Source organism: Bufo bufo, chromosome 4, assembly GCF_905171765.1.
Source record: "Bufo bufo chromosome 4, aBufBuf1.1, whole genome shotgun sequence".
NCBI lineage: Eukaryota > Metazoa > Chordata > Amphibia > Anura > Bufonidae > Bufo > Bufo bufo.
The window spans coordinates 252,788,875-252,811,118 of NC_053392.1; the positions used below are offsets into that span (position 1 = coordinate 252,788,875).

Genomic DNA, 22,244 nt, shown 5'->3' on the forward strand with positions numbered 1-22,244 from the left:
TCGGGGGACACCTGGGAAATAGTGACCATAAAGTAATAACCTTCCAATTATCATTCAAAAGAGCGTTTCTACAGGGAGGAACAAAAATACCAAACTTCAAAAAAGCTAAATTTAGCCAACTAAGAGAGGCCATAGGCCAAACTAACTGGGACAAAGTCCTCACAAATACAGACACAAAATGGGATATCTTTAAAAACATCCTAAAAACTCATTGTCAGAGGTACATACCGTATGGTAATAAAAGGTTAAGGAACAAAAAGAAACCAATGTGGATAAATAGAACTGTAAAGAAAGCAATAAATGACAAAAAGAAAGCATATAAAACACTAAAACAGGAGGGTTGCACGGAAGCACTGAAAAACTATAAGGAAAAAAATAGAACATGTAAAAAACAAATAAAAGCGGCCAAACTAGAGACCGAGAGATTAATTGCCAAAGAGAGTAAAACCAACCCTAAAATGTTCTTCAATTATATAAATGTTAAAAAGTATAAAGCTGAAGGTGTTGGCCCTTTAAAGAGTAATGAGGGGGGAGTCGCAGAGAGCGACGAGGAGAAAGCAAAGCTGTTAAATATTTTTTTTCTCCAGTGTATTCACTGAGGAAAATAAATTGTCAGATGACATGCAGAATGCAAAAATAAATTCCCCATTAAAAGTGTCCTGTCTGACCCAGGAAGAAGTACATCAGCGGCTTAAAAAGATTAAAATAGACAAATCGCCAGGACCGGATGGCATACACCCCCGTATCCTAAAGGAATTAAGTAATGTCATAGCCAGACCCTTATTTCTGATATTTGCAGACTCTATACTGACAGGGAATGTCCCACAGGATTGGCGCGTGGCATATGTGGTGCCAATATTCAAAAAGGGGCCAAAAACAGAGCCTGGAAACTATAGGCCGGTAAGTTTAACATCTGTTGTGGGTAAACTGTTTGAAGGTTTTCTGAGAGATGCTATATTAGAGCATCTCAACGGAAATAAGCAAATAACGCCATATCAGCATGGCTTCGTGAGGGATCGGTCATGTCAAACTAATTTAATCAGTTTCTATGAGGAGGTAAGTTCTAGACTTGACAGCGGCGAATCAATGGATGTCGTATATCTGGACTTCTCCAAAGCATTTGACACTGTACCGCATAAAAGGTTAGTATATAAAATGAGAATGCTCGGACTGGGAGAAAACATCTGTATGTGGGTAAGTAACTGGCTGAGTGATAGAAAACAGAGGGTGGTTATTAACGGTACACATTCAGATTGGGTCACTGTCACTAGTGGAGTACCTCTGGGGTCAGTATTGGGCCCTATTCTCTTCAATATATTTATTAATGATCTTGTAGAAGGCTTGCATAGTAAAGTATCAATTTTCGCAGATGACACTAAACTGTGTAAAGTAATTTACACTGAAGAGGACAGTATACTACTACAGAGGGATCTGGATAGACTGGAGGCTTGGGCAGATAAGTGGCAGATGAGGTTTAACACTGACAAATGTAAAGTTATGCACATGGGAAGGAATAATGCAAGTCACCCATACATACTAAATGGTAAAACACTCGGTAACACTGACATGGAAAAGGATCTAGGAATTTTAATAAACAGCAAACTAAACAGCAAAAACCAGTGTCAGGCAGCTGCTGCCAAGGCCAACAAGATAATGGGTTGCATCAAAAGGGGCATAGATTCCCATGATATGAACATAGTCCTACCACTTTACAAATCGCTAGTCAGACCACACATGGAGTACTGTGTACAGTTCTGGGCTCCTGTAAACAAGGCAGACATAGCAGAGCTAGAGAGGGTTCAGAGGAGGGCAACTAAAGTAATAACTGGAATGGGGCAACTACAGTACCCTGAAAGATTATCAAAATTAGGGTTATTCACTTTAGAAAAAAGACGACTGAGGGGAGATCTAATTAATATGTATAAATATATCAGGGGTCAGTACAGAGATCTATCCCATCAGCTATTTATCCCCAGGACTGTGACTGTGACGAGGGGACATCCTCTGCGTCTGGAGGAAAGAAGGTTTGTACACAAACATAGAAGAGGATTCTTTACGGTAAGAGCAGTGAGACTATGGAACTCTCTGCCTGAGGAGGTGGTGATGGTGAGTACAATAAAGGAATTCAAGAGGGGCCTGGATGTGTTTCTAGAGCGTAATAATATTACAGGCTATAGCTACTAGAGAGGGGTCGTTGATCCAGGGAGATATTCTGATTGCCTGATTGGAGTCGGGAAGGAATTTTTTTCCCCTTAAGTGGGGAAAATTGGCTTCTACCTCACAGTTTTTTTTTTTTTTGCCTTCCTCTGGATCAACTTGCAGGATAACAGGCTGAACTGGATGGACAGATGTCTTTTTTTCGGCCTTATAAACTATGTTACTATGTCTTAGTCCGGCCACTTCTTGGCATATTTGCACCCGGATCTCCACCGGTACCCATTCATTATAGTGAATGGGCCAGACAGAATTCCAGTAGCGAGGGATCAGGCAGGCTGTTCCCGGCCAGAACAGCCTGCCAGATCTGCATAAGCGCAGATGTGAAACAGGCCTTACAGTTAACACTATGTATGTCTGCTTCAACCTGACACTGATTGGCTGAAGCAGAAATTTTTTATTCCCCTAAAGTGGAGAAAATTGGCTTCTACCTCACAGGGTTTTTGCCTTCCTCTGGATCAACTTGCAGGATAACAGGCCGAACTGGATGGACAAATGTCTTTTTTCGGCCTTATGTACTATGTTACTATGTTACTATGTTACTATGTTACTATGACATAGCTCCCAATTACCATTCCAGCTAAATCCGCTCTCCAAAAGCCGTATGGTGCTCCTTCCACTCTGAAGCCTGCTGTGCGCCCATACTTTGTTTTCTGAGCACACATGGGGTGTTTCTGTAAACTCCAGATTCAGGTTAATAGATTTTGAGTTTTGTTTGGCTGTTAACCCTTAGGCCTCTTTCACACTACCGTTTTTTTTTTCCGTTTTGCGGTCCGTTTTTTGCGGTCCGTATACGGAACCATTCATTTCAATGGTTCCGCAAAAAAAAAACGGAATGTGTTCCGTATGCATTCCGTTTCCGTATTTCCGTTTTTCCGTTCCGTTGAAAGATAGAACATGTCCTATATTTGGCCGCAAATCACGTTCCGTGGCTCCATTAAAGTCAATGGGTCCGCAAAAAAAACGGAACACATACGGAAATGCATCCGTTTCCGTTCAGTTTCCGTTCCGTTTTTTCTGAACCATCTATTGAAAATGTTATGGCCAGCAAAATTTTTGCAATGCAATTACTGTATACTGTATATGCCATACGGAAAAACGGAACGGAACGACGGAACGGAAACGGAAACACAACGGAACCAAAAAAACGGAACAACGGATCCGTTAAAAACAGAACGCAAAACACTGAAATGGACATACTGTAGTGTGAAAGAGGCCTTAATGTGTTGAAGAAAAAATAGATTAAAATGTAAAATCTGCTAAAAAAAATGTGAAATGTTGAAATTTCATTCCCATTTTCATTTAATTCTTGTGAGGCACCTAAAGGGTTAACAAAGTTTGTAAAATCAGTTTTGAATAGCTTGAGGGGTGTAGTTTTCTAAAATGGGGGTGATTTATGGGTGGTTTCTAATATGTAAGCCCCAGAAAGTGACTCCATATCTGAACTGGTCATGAAAAAATTGGGGTTTGGAAATGTTCTTAAAATTTTTAAGATTTGCTTCTAAACTTCTAAACCTTCTAACGTCCCAAAAAAATAAAATCATTCAAACATGAAGTAGACATATGGGGAATGTAAAGTAATTACTATTATAAAAGTAGGGAAATTGAAATTTGGAAATCTTAAATTTTTTGGGGTAAATTTGGTATTTTTTTTATAAATAAGAATGAAATTTTTTGACTCCATTTTACCACTGTCTTGAAGTGCAATATGTGATGAGAAAACAATCTCAGAATGGCCTGGATATGTAAAAGAGTTTTAAAGTTATCACCACATAAAGTGATACATGTCAGATTTGCTAAAAATGGCCTGGTCCTTAAGGTGAAAAATGGCAGGGTCCTTAAGGGGTTAAAAGGATGATATCAAACAAGGCTTTAATATTTTTTTTTTTCAAATTGTGAGGAATATTCCAGATCTCCTGAGAAGGGGGTAGGAGGGGCAGCTGTGCATTTAAGTGCACCCAAACCACTATGTGCACTCTTGCTCCTCCTGCTTCCTCTGCCAGCCCTTACCTCTCCTTGATTCACAGGGTCAGGTGACACGATCAAGGCCTTCAATGTCTGAATATGCAGAACAAAGTTTCACCTTCTGGAATGCCGCATTCTGAAGCATCCTCCACACATAATTTTGGTCTGGTTTTTTTTCCGTTAAAAAAAAAACACTGACAAGAATGCATGTTTTTGGGGGTTTTGTTGCATGCTGCATAAATTTTTGTGTGTTTTGCTTGACACATGAGTTAATTATGTTTTTTTTTAGGTGTTTTTCCATACCCTTCTCTAAAAAATGCTACTGCTACATGCTGTGCTTAAAAAAAAATTATGAACATAAAATATTCATGCAACTAGCAAACAAACAGTAAAAAAAGCCATAATAAAACTATGTATGAATCCAACCTAAGGGCTCATATACATGGTCTGTAAATTGTGGATTCACAAAACACAGTTACCGGCTGTGTGCCGGGACAGAAAGGCTGGCCCATAATAGAACAGTCCTATCCCTTTCCTTAATGTAGACAATAATAGGACATGTTTTATTTTTTTGCGAAATGGACAAGTGGACATGAGGACAAGGAAAGCACACAGAGTCATTTCCGTTTTTTTGGCCCCATTGAAGTGAATGGTTCTGCATGCAGGCCGCAGAAAAAAACGGAACGTAAACGGACAAAAAATATGTTCATGTTCATAAGGGTGATTATTTTTCTTTTAGGCCAATTTCACACAAGCATATTCAGTCTGGGAAACACTCTCCCAGAATGGGTCTACTGTACTCATGGCATTATGCGACTACAGTATGGGTGCGGACCCTTTCTTTTCCAATGGGGACGGAAAAGATGCGGACAGCACAAAGTGTGCTGTCCGCATTTCCGGTCCGCAGCTCCGTACTTTTGGTCCGCGGCTCCAGAAAAAAATAGAACATGTCCTATTCTTGTCCGCAGCTATGGATAAGAATAGGCATTCTCTATTGGGGTGCCGGTGATGTGCGGGGTCAGTGTTTTGTGGTCCGCAATTTGCAGACCGTAAAACACTGCGATATCTGAATAGAGCCTTAACCTGTGGTGAGACGGGAATTCACAACATCATAAATTATTATGATTCTGTGAGTTCACTTCAAAGGAGCAGTACTCAGTCCAGGAAATGCAGGTCCCACATGGAGCATGTTTCCCAGACCGAACAGGCTCGTGTGAAACTAGCGTAATACTTTGGGCAAAATAATTTTTTTTATCGTTTTTTGGGGCCAAATATTAGGCTTTAATGAGGTACTAAGACAGAACTAGTATCTTCCTTTATGTTTTACATTTTATGTAGCGGAACATGGGAAAACTGGACAAAAATTGCAAATTTCCTTTATTTTTTCCTTTTGTAATTTAAAGAGGCTCTGTCAGCATGAACAACTCTATTAAACCAGGCATACTGCCTGGTAGAGCTCATCATGCTGATTAAAACAATATCTTTTTTTTTTGTCTGTATGGTAAACAGCGGTAGAGATGTAGGCTTTTTATTTTTATTCTTTACTCCAGGAGGTGGGGCTGAATCATTTGAGCACGTAACACCCTCTGTGCACTGCACATACCCCTCCCCTTCATTGACAGGGCTAGACATCAACATGCTGAGGGCAGAGTGCTAAAGCTGTGTTCTAGCATGTACATATCATATACACCACATAATATAGCCTTACCACACTGAGATATACTTAGAAAGCTATTTGGTACAAAAATTGTTATGGTGGCTTACCTGATTGTTACCATGTATTGGGTGCTCCAGTATCTATCTGATTCACCCAATTAGTAAAATAACAGGCTTTTTTGTGGACATAAAACGGCCTCCTATCATACTCCTGGAGTCATTATTTCGTTGAATGACATGGAGATAGGAGTATTATATGATGTCCTTTTATAGTTGTCAATATATCATTTATGTTGCCAGTAGTATGTCATTAGATTTTTTTTTATATATACAAATGATGCTAAAGTAATTCCCAATAATTATAAGGGTTATTAAAATATAGCAAAGTTCCAATAATATAACAGTTTGTTTATGGTAATATAAATCAATATTATTGAACTCCCACAGCAGTTGTAAAGTTGTATCTAATTCAGGCAGCTGGATATTGAGCCATCCGTGGCGTCCCCCGTGGCCGTACTTACAACATCCAGAACTGCCGTTACCTGTCCTAATATACTAATATACATTACTGCTTTATTCTGAAGCACAATATATAATTATAATTAAACCAGTAATATGTGTTAGCTTCTAAATATAGATATACAGATATCTCTCTGCTGTTGTTTAGCATACTGATAAAAGAAAGGTATCACTTTAATCAGATTGATGAGCTCTACCAGGAGGTATGTCTGGTTTAGTAGGGTTGATCCTGGTGACAGAGTCTCTTTAACATAATTAGTGTAAGCAGCCACATGTGTATCAGAAAAAAATCCCTGCATTCTCCCGTGTATAATGATACCAAATTAGTGTTCTTTGTTACTGTGCGAAACTATTAAAACATAAAATCAACTATAGGTGTGTGATATCGCCAAACAGTAAATTATATGTACTGGAAAATGGTGCCTTTAAAAATAGCCTGTAAAAAAAACAACTCACAATGTGGATTACGAGCAGTTTTTTCCACACAGATTCTCGTGCAGAAAAATCATTGTGTAATACAGAACCAGCAAAGTGTTTGAGATTAGACAAATCTTATCTTCTATGCGGAAAATGAACTGACGTGTGGATTTTCTTTTAATAAACCTGCACCTATGAGCAAGTACCCCTACAGCTACATTGACAGAAGAAATAAAAAAAAGTTGTGGATCTTGAAATGCGACAAGGAAGTATTGAAGAAAGGAAGTATTGAAGAAAGAAAGCACGGCCCCTAAGGTCTAAAACAGGCTGGACCTTAAAGGGTTAAGCATACTGCACATTTGTACTTTCTTTTAGATTGCATTAGAAACATTTTCAATATTTTGGAAAATTCCTGATGATAATGAGATATTTTCTTGACAGTCTTTGAGAGAAATATCTTACCGATATTTGTTTCGACTCCTACTGGTCCCTCTTGACACACTGGAAACTGCCAAGACAACCCCTTTAAAGAGCCTCTGTCAGCATGATCAACCCTATTAAACCATACGTACAGCTTGGCAGGGTTGATGATAAAAAAGCACCTTGATTTTGAATATCTGAGACCCCATTGCTGAGAAAACCACATTTTTTTGTTATACGCAACTGACTTACCTGGAGCACCGATGGGCTGGACAGAGTCCTTGGAGCACACGTTTGTTACATTCTGCACCTTCAGTCCCTCCCCCTTTCCCCTGGATTGACAGCTGTAGACATTGGGTATAGCCATGTCTTCTGTGTTCTCCTGCTGCTCTCCAAGCACTGAGACCTGTCATATGTGCCACGCTATGGGGGAGATTTATCAAACTGGTGTAAAGTAGAACTGGCTTAGTTGCCCATAGCAACCAATCAGATTCCTCCTTTCATTTTCCAAAAGCTGTGAAAAATTAAAGGTGGAGTCTGATTGGTTGCTATGGGCAACTATGGCCAGTTTTACACTGGCGTTAAGTTTTTCCGGCAGGCTGTCCCTCAATGGGAACAGCCTGGCGGACCTGTACTGCCGTCTGCCAGGCCCCATTTACTATAATGGGGAGCGGCAGAGATCCGGCCGCAGTATGGCAAATTTGCCGAGAGGGGGCCGGACAAATACTGCTGCACCCCATTGGCCTAAGCCAGTTCTACTTTACACCAGTTTGATAAATCTCCCTCTATATGTCTAGGTATTAGCGCTTGCTCAGTGCAGCTGGAGATATACTGATCAAGCTCTGACTACAGGAGATACAGCACAGACACAGACGATAGGGCTCAGCACTTGTTCAGTGTTCTCCTGCTGCTCTCCAATTTCACCTGTCATCTGTTCGTGCTATATCTACCGGTCTCAGTGCATGTTTTCTGTCCTCCTGCTGTTCTCCAAGTGCCAAGGTCTGTCATCTTTGCCGGACTATATCTCTAGGTATCAGCACTTGCCCAGTCCAGCGGGAGATACACTGATCAAGCCTGGAGACCGGGAGATACAGTGCAAGCACACATGACAAGTCTCAGCACTTTTTCTGTGTTTTCCTGCTGTTCTACTAGCGCTGAGATCTTTTATCTGTGCCTGCGCTGTATCTGTCAGTCTCAGCACTTGATTAGCGTATATATCCTGCTGCACTGAGAGATATAGTGTGGCATAGATGATAGGGCTCAGTGCTTGGAGAGCAGCAGGAGAACACAAGTGTTGAGACCAGGCACAGACACAAGAAGACATAGCTATACCTGATGTCTAGCACGGTCAATACAGGGGAAAGGGGCTAAAGGTGAAAGGGTGTAACAAACTGGTGCTCCAAGGGCTCTGGCCAGCCTCTTGATGCTCCAGTTAGGTCACTAGGAGAGTTGAGCAAAGTGAGCTTCGGATGCTTAATCCAAAGTTGCTTTATTTAAAGCTCTGGACTAATACTGTATGGAGATTCGTCTCCATACAGAATTAGAATGTATGGGCTCCGATGAGCTGAAGTAAGTTATTCACAAAGTCGCACGTGAATAACTTACTTTTGTTCATCGGAGCCCATACATTCTAATACTGTACGGAGACGAATCTCTGAACAGTAATATTCCGAAGTTTTGAACGAAGGGTCTGCGAATTAAGCACCCGAAGCTTGCTTCACTCAACTCTAGTCACTAGCATATAAATAAAACTGTGCATATAAATAAAAAATCTTCTCAGCAATCGGGCCACTGATATTCATAATAAAGGCACTGTTTATCAACAGGATCAACCCTATCAGACTGTATGCCTGGTTTAATAGAACTAATCATGCGGACAAACGCTTTTTAAAGGGTTTCTGTCATCAGAAAAATGGGTATTAAGCTGGCTGACATTAGCGATGTGCTAATGTCAGCTGAACATAACTATATTAGTCCCATGTCACTATGTGCCGCCGTTATTTAGAAAAACGAACTTTTATCATATGCAAATGAGCCTCTAGGAGCGGGGGGGGGGGGGGGGGGGCGTTGCACTTGCTCCCAAGCCCTTATACACTTGATTGACAGGGCCAGGCCAGCGTTGGTCTCCTGTCTGCCGGAGAAATCTCGCACCTGCGCCGTCCTGTTCAGTATTCAGCGCAGGCGCAGTTAGGAAGGACGTTCGCCGGCAGCCGGCTTCCTCACTGCAACGTATTCAGCGCAGGGGCAGTGAGGAAGCCGGCTGTCGGCAAATGTGAAATAATAATCGTGTGAAAGCACCCCGATTCCATTAATGGCAGCCTAGTATTTGGAAAAGTCCACTGTACTATCGACCTATACAGTACCATCTGCATAACAGCACAGAGAACCTTTGTTAGGAGCTATTAGATAAACGACAAAATGGACATTTATCAAAAATTAGCAACCAATCAGATTCCAACTTTTATTTTCCAAAGGAACTCTGATGGTCAGCAGTTCATCCATGAAGATTTCAGTGAAGAATCCGTGTCTGATCCGTGTGTCCATTTTTTTGCCATCTGCGTGTCATCTGTGTTCCATGGATAAGACAAAGCTGCAAACAAATTTTCAGAACATCTCCTCTTAATGGTCCATGAAACACGGATGACATCCGTGTTTTTCACGGACCCATAGACTATAATGGGCTTGACGGACAAAACAGGGCATGATTCCGTGCTAAAACACTGGTGTGAATACACACATTAAAATGAAGGGGACATGTGCTGTCACTAACATGTGAATTAAGCCTTATTTACATGTCAGTGATTTCCATCAGTGATTGTGAGCCAAAACCAGCATTGGAGCCGCCACAGACATACGATATAAGGCCTCTTTCACACGAACCTGTGCACTCCGTGGCCGTATTGCGGACCCGCAATACACGAGCACCGTTCCGTGGGCATTCCGCAGCACCGATGCGGAACTATTCACTTGAATGGGTCCGCAAATCCGGAGATGCGGAATGGCGCGAAACGGAAGCACAGAACGGAACCCTATGGAAGCACTACGGAGTGCTTCTGTGGGGTTTCGTCCCGTACTTCCGTTCCACAAAAAGATAGAACATGTCCTATCCATTTGCGGAACGGGCGGATCGCGTACCCATTAAAGTGAATGGGTCCGCGATCCGCTGCCCCACAGTTGGTGTTCATGCATTGCGACCCTCAATTTGCGGCCTGCAGCACGGCCAGGGGGCGCACAAGTTCGTGTGCAAGAGGCCTAAGGGAAAGATCTGCTCTTGTTCTGGGTTTCGAGCCGCACCTGCACCTGGTTTTGGATCACAATCACTGATGGAAACCACTGACCGAACACTGACTGTGTAAATAAGGCATAAGGGCTCATTTCATATCTGCAAAACACGGATACCAGCTGAGAGCCTTCAGCCATTTTTTTTTCTCCTGCAGAAATGTCCTACCCTTGTCCACAAAACGGACAAGAACAGGACATCATCTATTTTTTTGCAGGGCTATGGAAAGGACTTATGGGTGTGCTGTCCACATCTTTTGCGCCCCCCCCCCCCCTCCATTGAGAATAGTGGGTCGGCATCTGCTCTGCAAAGACTGTGGATCAGATGCAGACCAAAACTACAGCCATGTGCATGAGCCCTAAGGCTTATGTTCCATTTAAACAGAGCAATCCCTATGATCAGTGGGGTGCAACCTCTGAGACCCCTACCAGTCCTGAGAATGAAACCAGCCCTGTGTTTTTCCAGCACGATCTGATATTCATGAGCTATCCTGAGGATATGTCATCAATAGTAAAAAAGCGGACAACCCATTCATAATTTTTATTTATTTTTATGTTGCACACAGGGCAATATAAATAGTGTTATGATCGTTACGACGATGTGTGGCGATATCAAACATTTTTTTAAATTGTTTTTTTCAAGTGAAAAAATTGGCTTTTGCGTCACTCCTCGGTAGGATTGGGCGATATATCTGTATCTTTGATATACCGCGATATTAAGAAACAGATATCATTGTTTCTTATGTACTGCTGTATTTTAGTAACATCATAGGGGCAGTTGTGCGCTGACCGTTTGTGAAACAGCTGTAGGCTGTGCACTCACATGGTGCTCTGTGTAAGGAGGCTACATCACCGCTATATCTGTCCCCCATGCCGTCTCCTTTCTCTCTTCCTGTTCACCACTGCTATCTATGGCAAAGACCATAAACTGCAGCAGCAGACAGGAAGAGAGATGGCAGATGGCACGTGCGTGCCGTCTCCTCATACAGCTGATTGGCGGGGGTGCCACGTGTCAGACCCCTGCCGATCTGATGTTGATGACTTATCCTAAGGATGTCATCAATATTCAAAGCCCGGAGAACCCCTTTAAACTGGTGCAAATGGCTCAGTTGCCCATAGCAACTAAAGAACGTTGAAAAAGGTAAGGTGGAATCTGATTGGTTGCTATGGGCAACTAAGCCAGTTTTCTATCACCCCAGTTCTCCCCTCCTGGGCCTCATTACACGGTGTGGGACAGTCGCTGGTCTGCTCTAGCTGGTCTGCACACATTCAGGCGCCTGCATCACTAGACATGCACTCAGCACTTCCGCCGGTTATTAGTCATGTGACAGCAATCACGCCCTCTACACGCTTATGTCGCACACTCATCACGTGCCCGGCAAGGAAGGCGACGCAGCGTTTCTGACGCTCCTCCCCTTCCGTTCATTTCGGTCACGTGGACAGTGTGTGCGCCTGCGTAGTTCGGCGCCGGGATCCGGAAATGGACCATCTGGCTGGTGCGGCTGCGCCCGGCTGCGCGGACTGAGGAGAGCAGGTGAGACCTGGTGGGGCCCTGCTCGCAATCCATCACCATCCTTCGTCTCGTACGTTCCCACAGGTCCGAGGCAGCTGTCCGCCTGGTATTGCTTGGTTATGTGCCCAGTCCGGCATGATATGTGTGTCTTTTGTCGGTTATGTCCACCTTGTGTGGTCCGGGCCCTCAGCCCTGCCAGCCGGCGTTTGTGCCCGGCCCCGGTATAGTAACTGTCATCTTGGCCGTTTTTTCCCACGTGTGTGAATAGTCTCCGGTGTGACCTCTGTCGCGGTTGGCCCCACCGTATGGCAGTGCCTGGCCATGCCTGCCGCGAATGAATGACATCACACGTCCACCATGACGTCATATGTCACCGCCGGCCTCTCATGGCTGCGCGGCTCCCCTGCAGGCATTGCTGAGATCCCCGGTGAGGGTGACAGGAGGAACAATGGGGGCCCCACAGCCGGCGGCAGGTGACTGTCACCTCCGGTGGGGCTCGCCATCCTCGTCACGGCGTTCTCCCTCCCGGGTGAGGCCTGGGTGGAGCAGTGGGTTTAGTTAGAGCATAGGCTACCTGCTTGGCATCCTTTGTTTATAGTGGTCTAGCGGACCACTACTTATGTGCCCAGCCTGTGCCAGCTGCCATGTGATGTACCTGCATGCCTGGTGGTGAGGCTGCTCCCCATGGGCATGGAGGACTTGACCATTACCGGTGTGCTGCATGCCAGGGCATGTGACCTTTCACCTCCTGCGTGCCCTCAAGTATTATCGCATGGAACTGCCCTTTGTGTCCAGCGTATGATGTGGGCATGCATGTCGGGCTCAGTATGTCGCTGCCCCCTCCTAGGCTTGCAGTGTGTAAATATGGGGGAGGGGGAAGAGTGCATGAGGATCTTTTCATTCTTTCCCAATAGTGAACGATCAGGATGTGTCTGATGGGAGTCATTACTCCTGCGACTGTACCCTAGTTCTGTTTTTGCTGTGGACATTTGGTGATATGGCGGTATATTGGCGTCGCTGACGTGTCTTGGGGACTGCTGCAGTGTATTTTCTAACGTTTTCATGTAAGGGCACTTTCACACTGGCGTTTTTCTTTTCCAGCACAGAGTTCTGTCCTAGGGGCTCAATACTGGAAAAGAACTGATCAGTTATATCCTAATGCGTTCTGAATGGAGAGCAATCCGTTCAGGATGTCTTCAGTTCAGTCTTTTTGACTGTTCAGGATGGCGATAATACCACAGCATGCTACGGTTTTCTCTGGGCAAAATTCTGGAAAACTTGCCTGAAATGCATTAATGCCGTCCGGAAAACGCATCTGGTTTTGCGGTTTGCCCATACGCAGACCTTTAATAATGTGAAAACGATAAATACCGTATCCGGTTTTCTGGATGACAACCAGAGACAGATCCGGTATTGCAATGCATTTGTAGACCGATCCGCATCAGGATCCGTCTACAAATGGTATCCGTTTGCATCCAGATTGCCGGAATCCAGCGACGCTAGTGTGAAAGTACCCTAAAGCTTTTCTTCCAGTCTGGATGGAACTCATTGCACTTGTCAGCAGTGTAACGTGCACTTTCATTTTCCACCTAGCCATGTTCCCCCCCCCCCCCCCCCCCACTGTATTACACATATGGTTGTGTGTCTTGTGGCCTCTCCACTTTTAACGTCTAATGCTGAAGCTCCCACGACAGAGAAAAACGGATGTATTACCGCTTATTTTTTTTAACGGGCTATGAATAACCAGCCGTCAAAAAATAGGATTCTTCCTATTTTTGTCTGTTTTGACGGACCACATAAGAATTCAAAAGGCTCGTTTTTAACGGCCATTATAATGTTATCTAAACGGTACATTTTTAACAGCAGTTTTTTATTTTTTTTTAATGGCCGTTATTCACGGTCTGTAAAAAAGTCATGTGAATAGAACCCTAGACTGCAACAGTTCTTGAAAACCGCCGTAAATTTTATATATATATATATATATATACACGGCTGTTTTTTCACAGTGTAATGTTTTCAATGTAATGTGCAATGTAAGAATCTAAAAAAAAATAAAAAAATCCCCCAAAGGTGTACAAAGCTGGAGGTTGGGGACTAGAGGTTGATGCTTACCTCCCGTTGATGGGATTCGGAGAGCGGCAGGGATGGTGGCCAGCCAGTGAGGTTTTCTGGCTTATCTTCTATATACGTTGGGCATTCAGTATAGTCTTCTGGGTTTCACTCCTCTTACTAGCACAGTGGGGTGGCACGTGTCTAGGAGGATGGTGGAGACCACCGAGTGCATGGTCAGCGTCAGATGGTTATCACAGTACTGCTAGTCTGCTTTCACTGTTAACATAGGTGGTCAATATTTCTATAGAAATGGCGTCATTAAGGGGTTTTGATAAAATGGAGGATTGCAGGGTCCTGGTTTCCAGCACGGTCACAAGATATCAGCAGTACCATTTATATAATAGTGTGTAGATTTATAAGTTGGGAACTTTAAAAGGTCCCATCTTAGGCTATTTTCACACTTGCGGCAGTGTGATCCGGCGGGCAGTTCCGTCGTCGGAACTGCCTACCGGATCCACCGATCTGGATGTGACTGAAAGAATTTGTGAGACGCATCCGGATGCGGATCCGTCTCAGAAATGCATTACAAGAACGAATCAGTCTCTCCGCTTGTCATGCGGACAGACGGATCCGTCCTGTATCTTTTTTCACATTTTTACCGGTCTGCGCATGTGCAGACTGGAAGTACGGATCCGGCATTCAGGCAAGTCTTCCTTTTTTTTCGCCGGAGATGAAACCGCAGCATGCTACGGTTTTATCTTTTGCCTGATCAGTCAAAAAGACTGAACTGAAGACATCCTGAACGGATCACTCTCCATTCAGAATGCATGGGGATATGCCTGATCAGTTCTTTTCCAGTATAGAGCCCCTAGGATGGAACTCAGTGCCGGAAAAGAAAACCGCTAGTGTGCAAGTACCCTTATAAAGTGAGGACTTGGTCCTAGGATATGCTATCCCTTTATTATCATTAGGGGTTTGACCTTTTGGGATCCCAATGATCATGAAGTACCCCACACACCCACAACCCCATTCCAACAAGCAAGACTGTGAAAGGGGCCCAGATGGGGCTGTAGTTTTTGTAATACGTCCTGAGTAGAGGTGAGTAAATTGCAGAAAATTCGATTTGGTGGACTGATTCAGGTCCAGATCAATTCTACCTGAATCTTAAATTGACCTGAAAATTTGTGTCTCGCACTCTGAGGTCTCCTAGGACTCATATTTTTTTTTCTCGCTCTAGTCTCCCACTTAGAGGGGGGACATATATGTACATTTCCCCCCCCCCCTCTATCTGAAACTCCCAAATTGAATCACCAAAAATCTGGATTCCTTTGGATTTTTATTTCAGATTGAACTCAAATTGAGTCATTCTCCTTTAATCCCAGATTATATTTATTTTTATCCACCTTCATCAGCAGGCAGAGCAGGACATCCCTTTGGGGTGGTTTCACATGTCATTTTTAGAAAGGTACCACTGTTTTTGAATCCACAGCCAGACGTGGATCCAGCAGAGGAGGAGAAGCTCTTTTCTCTTTATATTTTCCATTCCTCTCTTTAATCTACTTTGGAGTTTTACCTCAAACTGCAGTGGCATTTAAAAAAAAAGTGTGAAATAACCCTTAGAGTAAAGAGGGTGAAATCTGCACAAGAAAAACACAATTGACATGTTGCGGATTTCAAAATCTGCACATCGGGTCAATTTCCGTACCTAAGACAAAGCGAAGTGTACATGAGATTTGTCTAATTTCATCCACTTTGTTAGCACTTATTACACGCTGTATCAGTATCAACAACAAAAAAACTACTCGGTTCACATTACCACTTGTGTTTTCTAAAAGCAGGGCCAAAAAGCTGGATGTCTATGGGCCAAAAGGGCCCAAAAAAGTCTGCAATTCAAAGAAAACAAAAACAAAACCATTTCGGAGAAACATATTTGTACTGTGCTGGCGTTGGTGTAAAAAGGCTCGAAAAAACCCTCAAAGCCCTCTAAATTGCTTGCGGTATTTATGGCGTTATTTCAAGGCAAATGTATGGATTGTTATTTTTCAGGCTCTTTTCCGCCATAAAGATATTTTTAGAAATGTAAAAATTAAATTCAAATCCCTTTCCCCCAAATGTATCGTATTTCCCCCCCTATAAGGCTACTTTCACACTAGCGTTCGGAGCGTATCCGTCTGATGTTTCATCAGACGGATCCGCTCCGATAATGCAGACGTTCGCATCCGTTCAGAACGGATGCGTCTGCATTAAAACTTAGAAAATTTTCTAAGTGTGAAAGTTGTCTGAGCGGATCCGTCCAGACTTTACATTGAAAGTCAATGGGGAATGGATCTGCTTGAAGATTGAGCCATATGGTGTCATCTTCAAGCGGATCCGTCCCCATTGACTTCCATTGTAAGTCTGGACGGATCCGCTCGCCTCCGCACGGCCAGACGGACACCCGAACGCTGCAAGCAGCGTTCAGGTGTCCGCTCACTGAGCGGAGGCTGAACGCTGGCAGGCGGATGCATTCTTAGTGGATCCGCCTCCGCTGAGAATGCATTGGGGCCAGACGGCTGCGTTCAGGACCGCTCGTGAGCCCCTTCAAACGGAGCGCACGAGCGGACACCTGAACGCAGGTGTGAAAGTAGCCTAAAACGCATCTGCTTATAATACACACCTAGGTTTGAGGAGGACAATAAGAAAAAATATTTTTCATTAGACCTTAAATAAGACCCTCAATCAGACCTCTGCTCAGATCCCCAATGTGATTAACCACCATTCAGACCCCAGATAAAAGCCCCAATATAAATAAGAACCCCCTTCCCCATTCAGACCAGTACCCCCCCACATGCCTCAGTACATGCCTCCTTGCTCAGATCACATACAATAAAAAAAATCTACTTCCCTCTCCTCAGAGTGCCCACATGCTGTGCACGAAAGAGGACCAGGAAGCGGTGAGTACAGAGCCCGGGGGGCACTGCATTCAGCGTTTCCCGGTCTTCCAGTACTAATCGCCTCCACAATGGAATCGCTCATTAGTATTCACCCCATAAGACGGAGTGACGTTTTCCCCCCACTTCGGAGGGGAAAATGTGCGTCTTATGGGGTGAAAAATACAGTAAAAAAAATAATATATATATATATATATATATATATATATATATCGCCACGTGCAAAAACGCCCATACTTTTAAAATAAAGATATAAAGGCAGGAAGTGAAAACTAAAAACCCTCTTGGACAAAGTGTTAAACGTGTTCCATGTAGGACATACTGGGGTGCTTAATGCTCCAGAGATGCAGGGCCTTGCAGAATCGCTCCAACACTAGTCCAGTCATGTGTGGGGGAGGGCGGCTTCCCTACTTCCTCCACTGCTGTGGAGGGGAGATGCAAACAATCGGTAGGAATCCATCCAGCCCAGTATACAGCCTGCACTGCCAGGGGTATACATGTGGGCCACGCCGGACCAGTATACAGCCTGCACTGCCAGGGGTATACATGTGGGCCACGCCGGACCAGTATACAGCCTGCACTGCCAGGGGTATACATGTGGGCCACGCTGGACCAGTATACAGCCTGCACTGCCAGGGGTATACATGTGGGCCACGCCGGACCAATATACAGCCTGCACTGCCAGGGGTATACATGTGGGCCACGCCGGACCAGTATACAGCCTGCACTGCCAGGGGTATACATGTGGGCCACGCCGGACCAGTATACAGCCTGCACTGCCAGGGGTATACATGTGGGCCACGCCGGACCAGTATACAGCCTGCACTGCCTGGGGTATACATGTGGGCCACGCCGGACCAGTATACAGCCTGCACTGCCAGGGGTATACATGTGGGCCACGCCGGACCAGTATACAGCCTGCACTGCCAGGGGTATACATGTGGGCCACGCCGGACCAGTATACAGCCTGCACTGCTTGGGGTATACATGTGGGCCACGCCGGACCAGTATACAGCCTGCACTGCCAGGGGTATACATGTGGGCCACGCCGGACCAGTATACAGCCTGCACTGCCAGGGGTATACATGTGGGCCACGCCGGACCAATATACAGCCTGCACTGCCAGGGGTATACATGTGGGCCACGCCGGACCAGTATACAGCCTGCACTGCCAGGGGTATACATGTGGGCCACGCCGGACCAGTATACAGCCTGCACTGCCAGGGGTATACATGTGGGCCACGCCGGACCAGTATACAGCCTGCACTGCCTGGGGTATACATGTGGGCCACGCCGGACCAGTATACAGCCTGCACTGCCAGGGGTATACATGTGGGCCACGCCGGACCAGTATACAGCCTGCACTGCCAGGGGTATACATGTGGGCCACGCCGGACCAGTATACAGCCTGCACTGCCTGGGGTATACATGTGGGCCACGCCGGACCAGTATACAGCCTGCACTGCCTGGGGTATACATGTTGCCCACGCCGGACCAGTATACAGCCTGCACTGCCTGGGGTATACATGTGGGCCACGCCGGACCAGTATACAGCCTGCACTGCCTGGGGTATACATGTGGGCCACGCCGGACCAGTATACAGCCTGCACTGCCTGGGGTATACATGTGGGCCACGCCGGACCAGTATACAGCCTGCACTGCCTGGGGTATACATGTGGGCCACGCCGGACCAGTATACAGCCTGCACTGCCTGGGGTATACATTTGGGCCACGCCGGACCAGTATACAGCCTGCACTGCCTGGGGTATACATGTGGGCCACGCCGGACCAGTATACAGCCTGCACTGCCTGGGGTATACATGTGGGCCACGCCGGACCAGTATACAGCCTGCACTGCCTGGGGTATACATGTGGGCCACGCCGGACCAGTATACAGCCTGCACTGCCTGGGGTATACATGTGGGCCACGCCGGACCAGTATACAGCCTGCACTGCCAGGGGTATACATGTGGGCCACGCCGGACCAGTATACAGCCTGCACTGCCAGGGGTATACATGTGGGCCACGCCGGACCAGTATACAGCCTGCACTGCCTGGGGTATACATGTGGGCCACGCCGGACCAGTATACAGCCTGCACTGCCTGGGGTATACATGTGGGCCACGCCGGACCAGTATACAGCCTGCACTGCCAGGGGTATACATGTGGGCCACGCCGGACCAGTATACAGTCTGCACTGCCTGGGGTATACATGTGGGCCACGCCGGACCAGTATACAGCCTGCACTGCCTGGGGTATACATGTGGGCCACGCCGGACCAGTATACAGCCTGCACTGCCTGGGGTATTTAAGAAAGCGCAGAACTGAAAATATGATTAAACCATTGGTGTCGTGTGACACCCGGTGCTAGGCTACGCCCTGAGTCACACCCCCAAATGTTTATTGATTTAAATTAAGGTTACATGCTCAATTTATCACCATTTTTTTCCTCTCCACAGCGTGCTCTACCTGGTGTTTTGTCACATGGACATCCACTGATGTAGTAATTTATGTTCCTCGAACTGCTGTACAGAGGAATTTTATTCTGTTGCCTGTGAGCAGCCATTTCATGCTGAGGAGAGGCTGTATGTAGTGTAAGGGTGTACACACACAGGCAGACTGTCCGCCAGATCATCACTAATGAGCGTTTGTAGGGGCTTATGTCTTTTGGCCCAGTCATTTTCTTAAAATCCCTGGTGAGACCTTCCAGCATGACCCAGGCGCTGGAGTCTCGGTGTTCATGAGATGTGGCTGCCTTCATGGATAATTGAAGCTCGCTACCTATACTGTGAGGACTGCTGAGCTCGTGCAGTGTGGGGCTTGTGTAACTTCAGCTAATGGCTTTTATCATGTAGAGGAAGTTAACACAAGGCACTTACTAATGTATTGTTATTGTCCATAGTGCTTCATTCATTTACAATATACAATGTTCATATCCAGGAGTTACAGATACAAGGTGTCCACCAGAGGTCAGTGCTTTTTCCTCTAGTGTGCAAGCACGACCACTGCTGCTACTGGATTGCAGGGTGGTCATAACTAGGGATGAGCGAATCGACTTATGATTCACATAATACTTTGTTTGAATACTGCACAGAGCAAGCTCTCCGTACAGTATTAGAATGTATTGGCCGAAGTTATTACTTTGCGAAGTCTTGCAAGAGCATTCGCGTAATAACTTTAGAAATTGATTTATACTGTAAAAAACCATTTCCCAACTCTGGTTCGGTTTCAAGGTACCACTCATCAGAGCCAATGGGAGGCAGACACCTCTTGGTCACCGGCTGAATTTTGGTGCAGTGTCTGCCAAATTCCACTGTGAGAATGGGCCTTTTAAGCCTGGTCCACACTAGTCGATATTTAAGGGCTTCACTTTACACATAAATTGAGATGGTTAGTTTATTCAGGTAAAAGTAATGACCTATACTCGGGCTAGGTCATCATCATCACATCGGCGAGGGTCCGAGCCCCGATCTGCTGTTCTGGGAACCTCTGCTGCTCACCGGAGCAATGGTAAGTGCAGCCAGCTCCCAGCAGCTTTCCAAGCACAGCGCCGTACATTGTATAGTGGCTGTGCTTAGTATTGCAGCTCAGCCCTGTTCACATCATTGGGAGTGAGCTGTACCTAGGCCATGTGACTGATGCATGGTGACATCAAGTGGCCTAGGAAGAGGCTGTGGTGCTCAGTGCCAGCCTCTTCTAAAAGCTGATATTGATGACCTATCCTATTCATGACTAGTTGTTTCTTGTAGCAGGCAATTCTTTAAGAAGTTGGCCAAGACTACCACATGAGACGTATGCTGCCTCTTGATTTGCTAGTAAAATCCAACTGCTTATTTGCCCACTAACAATGTCGGCAGCTGTGCCGCTTGGCATGCTTGGTGTATTCTCCCAGACAGTTAGAAGCCGGTGACTTTTGTGCCACCCACGTGGATATGTTGATATGAGCGGATTTTGGAATTTTTGTCTCCGTTGTCAAAATGTGGTAGCTAATTAAGATACTTCAGTGGTGAAAGTGGCACTCTTCTAATGGGGTTTCACTAAATTTCTCTTGACCCTGTGTTTACATGAAATATTCTTTGTAAAGGGTCACTTTCCATGACTTTATGCACTTCTTTCCAGCCCGCTTAGTACACAAGATTATTTTCAGCTTATTTATGCTCATGAGTGTATATATGGCATACATCAGTGGCCAAGAAGATATACAATGACCTCCAGGTTAGTGGGTGCAGCTGGGGGCAGTTTTTTATTTTCAGGGTGATGCCTGAATGTATGACCTAAGACTGCTGAGGCCAGTGATTGGCTGCAGTGGTAACGTGGACATACATGATGTCATCGCTGCAGTACAGGTAAACCAAGACCAGACACTTGGATTCCTACAAATTTTTTGGGACTTTTGGAAAATGAAAGGAGTAGTTTGGTAGAGAAGTGCAGCTACTCGTCTAACTTCTTGGGCTGCTGAAAGGGGTTGTGCAGTGTTTTAATATTGATGACTAATCCTCAGGATAGGTGATCAATATCGGATTAATGAGGATCTGAATCCCCTGCTGATCAGCTGTATGAAGGGGTAGCACTGCTTGTGTTGAGTGCTGCTTCCTCTTCAAAATTACCTGGGTCTCCTTTGTAGGAGGTAGAGCAGCTTTATTTCAACTGCTTGTCCCATTCATCAGTATTAGGCCTCATACACATGACCATTCTGTTTTTTTGCGGTCCGCAAAAAAGGAAGCTGTCCGTGTGCCTTCTGCGGAATGGGCGGGCCATTGTAAAAATGCCTATTGTCCGCAAAACGCACAGAGAGAGAGAGAGAGAGAGAGAGAGAGAATTGTTTTATTTATTTATTTTGCGGGGCTTCGGAACGGATGGCGACAGCACATGGAGTGCTGTCCGCATCTTTTGCGGCCCCATTGAAGTGAATGGGTCCGCATCCGAGCCGCAAAAACTGCGGCTCGGATGCGGACCCGAAAAACGGTTGTGTGCATGATGCCTTAAAGAGGACCTTTCACTGATCCTGACATTGTGAACTAAGTATACAGACATGGAGAGCGGCGCCCAGGGATCTCCCTGCACTTATTATCCCTGGGCTCAGCTCCGTTCTCCCGCTATGCCCTCTGGTATCTTCGGTCACTAAGTTATGGTAGGCGGAGTCTGCCCTTGTTCTGCTGTAGCGCTGGCCAATCGCAGCGCAGAGCTCACAGCCTGGGAGGTTTTCTCCCAGGCTGTGAGCTCTGCGCTGCGATTGGCCAGCGCTACAGCAGAACAAGGGCAGACTCCGCCTACCATAA

The 22,244-nt window shown here is 45.5% G+C and overlaps 1 protein-coding gene across 4 annotated transcripts in view; it reads left to right on the top strand.

Annotated features, from left to right (window-relative positions):
• Positions 1 to 11,907: 11,907 nt before the first annotated feature.
• The window catches only part of EIF4G1 (eukaryotic translation initiation factor 4 gamma 1), an 86,915-nt gene continuing 76,578 nt past the window's right edge, over positions 11,908 to 22,244 (top strand). For 2 of the 4 annotated variants that reach the window (XM_040428515.1, XM_040428519.1), the window contains exon 1: positions 11,908 to 12,004. The gene's annotated coding sequence lies outside the window, so the exon portion shown is untranslated. Of the gene's footprint in view, positions 12,090 to 22,244 lie in introns of all 4 variants that reach the window. The other 2 variants (XM_040428516.1, XM_040428517.1) reach the window with 2 other exon arrangements.